Source organism: Onychostoma macrolepis, chromosome 11 (assembly GCF_012432095.1).
Source record: "Onychostoma macrolepis isolate SWU-2019 chromosome 11, ASM1243209v1, whole genome shotgun sequence".
Classification (NCBI taxonomy): Eukaryota; Metazoa; Chordata; class Actinopteri; order Cypriniformes; family Cyprinidae; genus Onychostoma; species Onychostoma macrolepis.
The window spans coordinates 9,823,382-9,833,636 of NC_081165.1; the positions used below are offsets into that span (position 1 = coordinate 9,823,382).

General features: G+C 36.4%; 1 protein-coding gene across 1 annotated transcript in view; it reads right to left on the reverse strand.

Annotated features, from left to right (window-relative positions):
• epha8 (eph receptor A8) overlaps nt 1–10,180 on the reverse strand; it is a 184,595-nt gene extending 174,415 nt beyond the window's left edge. Inside the window, exons 1-6 of the mRNA XM_058790812.1 lie at nt 10,046–10,180; nt 9,125–9,235; nt 8,272–8,312; nt 6,107–6,388; nt 3,847–3,975; nt 3,572–3,713 (exon numbers count right to left, since the gene is read on the reverse strand). The gene's annotated coding sequence lies outside the window, so the exon portion shown is untranslated. The remainder of the gene's footprint in view (nt 1–3,571; nt 3,714–3,846; nt 3,976–6,106; nt 6,389–8,271; nt 8,313–9,124; nt 9,236–10,045) is intronic.
• Nucleotides 10,181–10,255: the final 75 nt, after the last annotated feature.

Below are 10,255 nucleotides of genomic sequence, written 5' to 3' on the forward strand. Positions count from 1 at the left end.
TTTCAAACAAAGCTCTATGAAATCATTCACTTATGGTTTGTGATGCAGCTGCAGTCAGATCTAGTACTGCTTCATCTTTCAACAAATGTTTCTTTGTGAACTCTCCATGACACTGTGCCTCATTTACAAAACAAAATGCTCTGACTAATCCTCAGACACGATCCAGGGTGCCATTAAAAATAAACTATCCACTTGTTCCTCACGCTGGGGCCCTTCTGATATCTGTACAATGACACAAACAAGCTTTTTAAACCAAACGCGTCCAAGTGAAAGTTCTTTCGCTCCATTTGTCCAATTGACAGACTCAAACGCGTGGACTGTGTTAGAAAGCGAACGCACATCTGTATACTGTGTCCAGTGTAGACAAGATAGTGGCAGTGATTGTAATTTCTATTTGCTTTTGACGCAACGCAACACTCGCATCGGCAAAAATAATTACTATAAAACAGTATGCATTACACACCAAATAGGTCTCAAACAGTTTTACGCTACATTATTGCTGTTTTACGGTTATTTTGCAATTAAATGTTGATAGGAAAAATATATTAAATTAATTATTGAATCTAGAAAGAGATGTTAAACATCACAGTAGATATAACTTCAGGTGAATTATTCACAGGAAAATACGCCACCCAGAAGAGTGTACTATGCATACCAAAAATTTGCATACTATGTACAATATACAAACTATATGAAGCTTATTTCTGCAACAGAACAAAAAAAAAAAAAAAAAATGTAACTGATTTTTTTTAGCTCACAATCAGACATTTTTCTCACAATTCTGAGAAAAAAAGTCCAAATTGTGAGATCTCTGAGACATATAAAAAAAAGAGAGATAAAAATTTGCATGCATGCATGTTTTTTTTGTTTTTTTTTCGTGGAAATATGCATCTATACTATGTACTCCAAAAATAGTAAAACTCTCCTCAATTTCCTGCTAAACAGCCTATTGCAAGTTAGTCCCACCTGAAAATTATGCCACTGGTTGAGCCAGAAGTTAACATGTCAGGCATGTTCAGAAAGTCACGGTATAGGAGATATTCAGAATTAAGTAAGAATAACTAATGAGAAACAGCCTGTTAAAATGCAACATTTATAATTCTGTTTAGCAAGACTATAGATGCCGTTAAAAATTATGGAAAACCTTCAGCTGGAGTGCTGGAAAATGCATTTTAATGTGTTTTCCATCACATTCATCCTTGAATTCACAGCTTGAGATGAAGATGAAGGGATGCCAGACATCAGCATCTACAGTGACCTCTATTGGCGGAGGCTGCAATAGGACTCCATTAATGTCCGCTCATCTGTCAGAAAACTAAGATGTCAAATACGATTACATCAAACACCAAACATCTCTATCATTCTCAGGCGGACAGAGAGCAATAGAGATTTAGAGTGGGATAGCAACAGAGAGCAAATGTTGCACTGGGTTTCATTCACGCCAGACCGCAGGCTGCATCTAGGGCAAAAAGCTGATGAAAACCGCTTTGCAAACACTGTAATAGACAAATAATTGGGTGGGGACAGACGAGATTGTGAACTTTGTCACCTTTGAGAGGCATCCCTGTTTTTGATCCCAGATCAATATGTGAACATCCTCTGGCAAAACCTCTGACAGGTCAAAGACATGGTAACACATTCAAAATGCACATGCTTTACATTAAGTATAAAATCAGACAGCCTGATTCTCATAGATGTGGTCAAATATAGTGGAGGAAACTGGATTAGAAGTATTAAAGAAAAAGTTCACGCAACAATAAAAAAAATGCTGTAAATTTACTCAACTGCAGGCCATCCAAGATGTAGATTATTTTGTTTCTTCACCAAAACATATTTGAAGAAATGCAGCACTTGCTCACCAATGGATCCTCTGCAGTGGATGGGTGCCGTCAGAATGAGAGCCCAAACAGCTGATAAAAACATCACAATAATCCACAAGTAATGGACTCCTCACCTGTCCATAAGTTAACACCTTGTGGTGTGAAAATCTGCATGTTTGTAAGAAACAAATCCCTCATTAAGACGTGTTTAACATGAAAATGTCAATATTCCATAATAATGCTTTCTCCAGTCCTTTCCCTGTTACCCTCTCACATTAAAACTTGCTTGTAAATGGTGCTTAATCTGTGCATATTCTTCTCTTGATTCAGACAAAAGAAACTTCTTCAGTGGAGAAATCAATATTATGGATTATGAGCTCAACAGTTTGAAGTTAAAAACATCTCGACTAATTTGTTTCCTACAAACACACAGATTTTCATTTCACAAGATGTGAATCTATCGACTGGGGTGGTGTGGATTACTTGTGGATTATTGTGATGTTTTTCTCAGCTGTTTGGACTCTCATTTGACGGCACCCATTCACTGCAGAGGATCCATTGGTGGGCAAGTGATCTCTCTAAATCTTATGAAGAAACAAACTTATCCAAACCTTGGATAGCCTGAGGGTAAACGGGGAGTAAATTTTCAGCATTTTTTAATTATTTTTTTTTTTTTTTTGAGTGATATACTCCTTTAATGCAGCATCAGAAGATTGTGTTGCACCATTTCACCTTAGGTGTGCACTGGGGAGACTGGATCTAAATGGTTTGCAGGATTCAACCTAAGGTTCCTTTCAGGCAATAACACAGGGGTGCCCAGATCAACCGTCCTACAGAGTTCAGTTCCAACCCAGAAAGCCTATAATACCTAGTGAAAGCTATATAATAGCAAAGGTGCCCAAATTGTTCAGTACTACTGCTGGGTCCTTCATGCTTTTTGGGCTAAAACTGCCCACAATTCCGTGCAACACTGATGTGAAAAAGTTTCTCCAAATGTCTCTAAAACTGTTTCACCATACTGCAGTTAAAAATGATTCCTTAAATAATGTGGGCTGATATCTTCAACAAAACCATATACCATCGATTAACTACCTTGTAGCTCATTGGTCTGTCTTCAAAGGTTCAACTTATTTTTAAAAATCAATTAGGCTATGGAGAAATGTCTTTCAGAAACCCGATTGTTGCACTCTATAACATAAGATTAGGGCGGGGCTATCTGTTTGTCTGACCAATGGCAGATGGGGGCGCATTCAGGAAACCTGTCAGAAAAACATCATTTAAATTTGGAATATTACTACCATATATAAATATAGAAGAAATAGAGTAGTATGCTGATCCAAATTCTGGTTTCACGGTTGGAAGTCCGGTTTGTGGCATTCTATTGCACTTTTCCAAGTAGGATGTTGGAAACCGTTGGAACGCAGCATGATCACCCCTGATCTAAAGAAGTTTTATTCAGAGGTCTTAAAAACAGCAGCACTTCTGCGGCATCTTACCGAGCTCATTAAATTTCAGCTGTGTCTATGCGCACGTCTGGTCCGCAACTTGCATTTCTACGAAGCGATGATTATTTAATCAAAAGAAGTCTGTTTCTAAATCAGAGAAAAGCAGCGGAGGCACGCAGTTCGACCCCAAACCCATCTTTCTCCTCATCGGCATTCTTTTTCATCGTACGGTTTGAAGTTTGATGTCTTAATTGAATATGTTTACAGAGAAGCAGGCTTCCTTCAATCTGCCAGCAACTGGGTTACCCTGTTTAACAGAAGAGGCTGCGTCCTCTGGTTCACCCCGAAATCTCTCTCTCTTTCCCTCTCTCGCTGGCTGCCTGTTCCCGCTTTGATCCTTCTCTGCAGACACCAGAAGAGATGACAGCTTTTCGGCGAGTGTGCACCACTGAGGAGGAGAAAAAAAATGAGAGACTTTTTCAAATTTTTATCACCAGGTCACATGTAATGCATCACACACGCTTCTTGATAGGTTATGAATGTCTAGGACCTGCTGAGAACGGGCGACACACTTCACTCACATGTGCTCATGCAAACACACACCCCTGACGCCGTGGTGTTGGGCGGCGGCAGCTGACACAACCTGACATGTCGCATTATCGTTTGGATTCGAGAACATAAAGCAGATTTCCCCAACAGGTGGCTGATGTCTATAGAGACAAACAGTTATGACACAATCCACCATGTCTGTTTACTCGCATGAACATATGGAAAGAGCTGCCGCTCATTTGCCTTGCCAAGGCAAACGGCTTAAAATCAACTGACTTACATTATGTAGATTGGGAGCTCTTGAAATGCATCTCAACCAGACAGCTTTATGATAAGGGATCAATTTTAGGAGGATTTGGCTCTATTAAACAGCGTTTTGTACATATGTAGACTCTACAGATTATGTGTGCTGTCGCTAAGGCAAGCATAACTAATGCTACCGGAAACCAATTTTTTTAAGTTGTAAATAAAGATTACTGGAGTATGTTTAATAAGAAAATACTCTTTCAGTCTTTCTATTTCAAAAGTTCATGTTTAATTCAATGTTACTAGCCTTTTCTTTGTACTTATTTGTGAAATGTAGCAATTTCTGAGTGAAAATTGTTTCAAAGTAAACAGAGGTGAGGTGTGCAAGGCTATTATTTTTGGAGTGATCACAATTTTCACTTGGTGCATATTAAAACAGCTGGGGAAAAAAAAGTCTTAAGTCGCTGGGGTATATTTACAGCAAAAGCCAACAATACATTGTTTGGGTCAAAATTATCGATTTTTCTTTTATGCCAAAAATCATTAGGATATTAAGTAAAGAGCATGTTCCATGAAGATATTTTGTAAATATATCAAAACTTCATTTTTGATTAGTAATATGCATTGCTAAGGACTTCATTTGGACAACTTCAATGGCGATTTTGTCAATATTTAGATTTTTTTTTGCACCCTCAGATTTTCAAATAGTTATATCTCAGCCAATATTGTTCAATATTTTAACAAGCCATACATAAGTAAAAAAGCTTATTTATTCAGCTTTCAGATCATGTATAAATCTCAATTTAAAAAACTTGACCCTTATGACTGGTTTTGTGGTCCAGGGTCACATATTAGCTTGTATATTAAATTTTTTTTTTATAAAAACATGAGTTGAACAATAAGCTGTAAAGTTCAAAGCAAACAAACCTCTATTTGATGGTCTTTGCATAACCATGACGGGAGAAATACTGAATTAAACTTTGCACAGACAAGATTAATAAGCGATTTATTTAACTAGCCTTATGTAAACATCAAAATGCAGTGCATTGCCCCATTAACTTCCACTGTAAATGCATTAAATGTAACCAGGCCACATTTGCTGTATTGAAAATTGCATAAACTACCTAACCACAAAGACTACCTTTTTATGTAGTTTTTATGGAGAATATCTCTGTTCGTACTGTGTTTGACCTTTAAGATTTATTTTTTGCACAGACTTAATGGAATCCTTTTTTTAGCAATAGTTTATAAGCCTCATTTTTTCAGTTGACTATTAGAAATGAACATTCTAAAGATTTAATAATTTAAAGATTTTATCTAGCTGTGTGGAAGTTTTTAAACCCTTCAATACGGCTTAAGAATTCCTTAAAACATCTCTCTTGGAAGTTTCAAAGGCATTAGCATTGAATATATTCTAGCTTTAAAATGCCTTCTGGCGGAGGAGAATGTTTCATCCCGGAACGTCTTTGTTCTAATTTAAATAAGTTGCTTTGCGGGGCGTTAAAGCTCTGAGGCCCCTAATTTTTCAGCCATTCCTTGTCGTTGGTTTCAAAGTCCTACTTCAAGCCATCTGGAGTTTACTGCAGATTAAAACTCAGTGTTGCTTCCTGTAAAATGTTAGAGAACGTTTTGGGGAGGATCACGGAAACTAATTATTTTCAGGATTAAAGAGAAACAAAGCAAATCTGAGAAAAAAAAAGGTTCTTGTTATGGGGCTTCTTACTATACATAGAAGATTTACGTTCAGTGACTTGGTGTGAAAAAATATCTGGGTTATATCTATACATAAAAGGGCACATTTGGACTTAAAATCTCATTCTGAAATTTTTTAAATATCATTCCCACCACTAATTCAGTTCTGTGGTGGACATCTTTCTCTTACTAAGAGTAATTAATAGTTAACTTTTATATGATATTTAAATTTTATTTTGCATAAGCTGATTGAAAACGACACCATAAAATAAAAGAAAAAAATACACTACATTTGCAACTCATATTAAGAAGGGTATAACGACCTATTTGATTAAATAAAAAAGACATTATTACTTGTTCCCGCCGTCCTCTCGCTGCGAGTCTCCTCTCATTTTTCTGCAGGGCTCTTGTTCAAGAATAGTCCGCCTGCGATTGTAAATAAGTACGTTTTAAAATTCAAAATCCCTAGACTGGGTTCTCGCTGCGTGTTTGTGTGTAAAACAGGCTGCGGGGAGTTGAGATCTATTTGAATAAACTCCCCACAGCACTGACTGAAGTGTGCTATCAGAGGTTCAGTGATGGGACACAGCTGCATCTGGACTCCTGGATGTTTCAGGATGGAGATGTTGTTTAGCGCTGTGGAGAGAGAAAATAACTGCTATTTTAAATGCAACCTGCACCTGAACCTTCACCTGCTAAACAACCTGACACAGTCAGCATCTTTAAACGCAGAGCGACACCCACAACTGTGTGGACTCAGTGGGTGCCTCTCTGATATGCATTAGCCTCCAGCATGAATTTGCATGTTGGTCAAGGAAGGTTCATGCTAGAAAGTACTAGTTTGGGGCTGGTCTAGCAAAAAATGTCCCAGGTTCAATACAAGCTAAAATCTATTGACAACATCTATGGCGTGCACTTACAGTAATGCACTTACAATGGAAGTCCAGGCACTACATTCAAATAAACGAGTTTCAGAGGTTTTGCCACATGACCTAAAAGAGTATTGCAATGGGTGCCATTAGAATTATTATTATTTTTTTTTAAATCACAAGTAATCCACACAACTCCAGTCCATCTATTAACGTCTTGCGAAGTGAAAAGCTGCCTGTTTAGAAGAAACAACCCCATCATTAAGACCTTTTTTAACTTTCTGCTTCCAGCTAAAATACAAGTCATCGATCCTGATCAAGTCTGAATCAGGAGAGAAATATGCATAGATCATGCACCATTTACAGTCTAACACAGCTCTAAACAAACTTGTTGGTGGATTTTGATGTGAGAGGACAACAGCATGGACTTTTTCACTGGAGGAGTTATTATCGATTATGGGCTCTTATTTTGGCCAGAAGTGATAGTTTAAAGTTAAAATAATTTAATGACAGATTTGTTCAATATGCAGCAAGACATTAACAGATGGACTGGAGTGGATTACTTGTGGATTACGGTGATGTTTTTATCAGCTGTTTGGACTCTCATTCTGACGGCACCCATTCACTGCAGAGGATTTATTGGTGAGCAAGTCATGTAATGTCACTTTTCCCCAAATCTTTTCCGATGAACAAAAAAAAAACTCATCTAAATCTTGGATGGCCTGAGGGAGACTAAATTTTCAGCTATTTCACATTAAACATGAGATTAGCATTATAAACAACACTAACTAACCCTGTTTGTGCAATTCAACTCTTTCATGGCCATATAAACCCTTTAGCTTAACCTTGTTACCCCGATGCTATTTCATCCACGTATAACAGTATAACTTAAGAACAAAATTAAACAACTTCAATTTCATAAACTTCACAGTATCCTTGGTGTCTGTGCTTTATGAACTGAATTTCTGTCTGAAGTGGTTCAAAAAATGTAGAATATGCACTAACATGACATTAGTACGTTAATTGCCAAAGAACAAAACAACCTTTTATATTTTATAAAGTGCATGGCTCTGAATTCGCCTGAAATACCTACATACAGCTCCAAAAAGTATCTGTACAATTAAGAAAGCGTGAATTCTTAAAACCAATTATAAATTTAAAACTTTAAAATAAATGGCTCTTGGTTTGATATTTTGTGCTGTAGAGTACAATAAATACACTGACATTTGTTAAGCATGGCTTAAGCACAAATATTTTTTTGTAGTCAGGTAAACAGACTACAACAGATGACTATATACAGAACCCACACACAGAAATTACAAGATGTCAAGACAGTTTTAATATAATCACAGTGGTTTTGCACATTAACTCGCTTGAAAAACACACAGAAACACTGCATAACAGCTCTATTATTAAAATATCCATATCTATGTACAAAACTAGATTATAATTTCTACGCAAATCATATCATAGCAGTGCCATACTGCCCTCTTGTGTCCTTTTATTAGCCTTGCAACTGTAGAGTTGCAATGGACAAGCTACTATCAGTTATTGGCTTTTTGCTGGGGGCATTTTAAAAATTGTCACTAAAGTATAAGATGTAACATGTTTCCGTTCAAAGCATTAGCACAAAAGGTATGAGATCCCTACCTGAATGCATCTCAGTAAATATATCCAGGTCACATTTCACCCTAGAAAACAAAAAAGGCAAAACACATGTATTTATTATAATCAAAATTACAATTTGCATTAGGACAATTAAGCCTATTTGAGAACAATTGAAATTTTTGCATTGTGGCATTTTCATCTACATTTATTATTTAGTAACTTTAACAAAATACAATCTTCTCAAATACCAGTCTAAACAATTGATTGTATTAATATTATTATTAGTAGTAGTAGTAGTAGTATTTTCTTCGGTTTATTTATTTCTCACAATGCAAAAAAAAAAAAAAAAAAAAAGGTTCTACAAACATTCTTGGTTGGAAAAAAAAATTAGATTTATTTCTTTGGATTTTGAGAGGGCAGGTTAGGACAAGTTTTGTGAGATTTTGTATGATTCACCAACATTAAAATTGAGTTTTTACCAGATTAAATTAATTTTAGGATTCTAAGCACCTTAACAGCAACTAGTGATTTAATTGCACTCCACTGTATTTTGCCCATGAGCTGTGAGCAAATACAAGTTTATGCATGTGGGCCCCACATCTGTATGGTGTTATAGCCTGTGTGAGCATTTTTTTGCACATGTCCTACTTTTTGTGACAGCAAAGATGTGATTTCTGTGTGCACTCCAGGGAGAAAAGTGAGTGGTTGCTGTGGCAACAGATGACATGCATCCAAATAAACAAAAACAATATGAGATGACTGACCCTTGATAGTAGCAGATTTCTTTCTCAGGAACTCATACAGAGATGCTTTGGAAGATTAGAGAAGGCTAAAGGAATGCAAACACTGATGGATGGGCAACGAAATAAATAAATAAAAGGGATGAGAATCATACCTGGTTGCCATGGAGACGTACCTTCTCCTCACTTCAATAACTGCTGAGCAGAGAGGATTCCAGGGTCTGCAGCGAAAGACTGGGGGAATAAAGAGGAAGAAATCCTTTTCCCTGGAACAGAAATACAGAGAAATACAGTCACTGCATTTCATGTATGCATAAAAATCCTTTGAAATGACATGTTAGATACATTGCTTATGCTGGAATACAGATGCCTTGCAAGTCATGTGACTCTGGAGACTGAATATCAAGCAGCCTGCATTGCTATTCACATTCATTTCCATCAAAATAGCAAGGGTGAATGTTTTAAGCTTTTATATCATAAACACAAATGAAGGTCAACATTAAAGTAATAGCTACATTATTAAATTTGTGATAACATTTTTTCAATAATTATCAAGTTGAGGCACGTTTTAGGGTAAAAGTCAGCTATAATCAATACTTTGTGGGTCTTAAACCTTTCTAAACCCCTATTTTTCTATGCTCTCAAATCACATATTAATTTACACAAACATAATTTCAGAGAGAGAAAAAATAAAACAACAAACTAAGATCATTTCTGAGCCATAATGTCAACAGAACAAACAAAACAAAGCAAACAAAGCTGAGGGTAGATGGTCTGGAGACCTTAGAATAGGTTTGATTGCAGCATTTATTTCATTTTTTTCTTACTGAAAATATGGGAGTAAAGTATCCAAACATTCACATGATTTCTCATTAAAATAATAATGCACATTATTAACATTCTTATCATATAAATTCAAATGATGAAATATGTGATATCAGGGTTAAACAATATTAGGCCTGTTTACTGTTAGCATTACTATGTTTTGCTATCATTATATTTGCAGTAATAATCTACTTAAAATCCCATTTTAGGCCAGTATCCAGAAAAAAATGAATACTTTGGGGGTTTCGAACCTTCTGTTGTGCGCTCTACATTATATAAAGCGCAGATTCATTTATATAAACTTAATTTCAAACGAAACAAGCAACACAAAGTTGTTCTACACTTAAACTGGGACATCTTGCATATCGTAAGGGCCTCTTTTTGTTTCTGAGCCATGCTGTTCAACCTATCCGCAAGCGAGGGGGAGGGTAATTGCTTTGGAGACCCTTTGTTTGATCGAC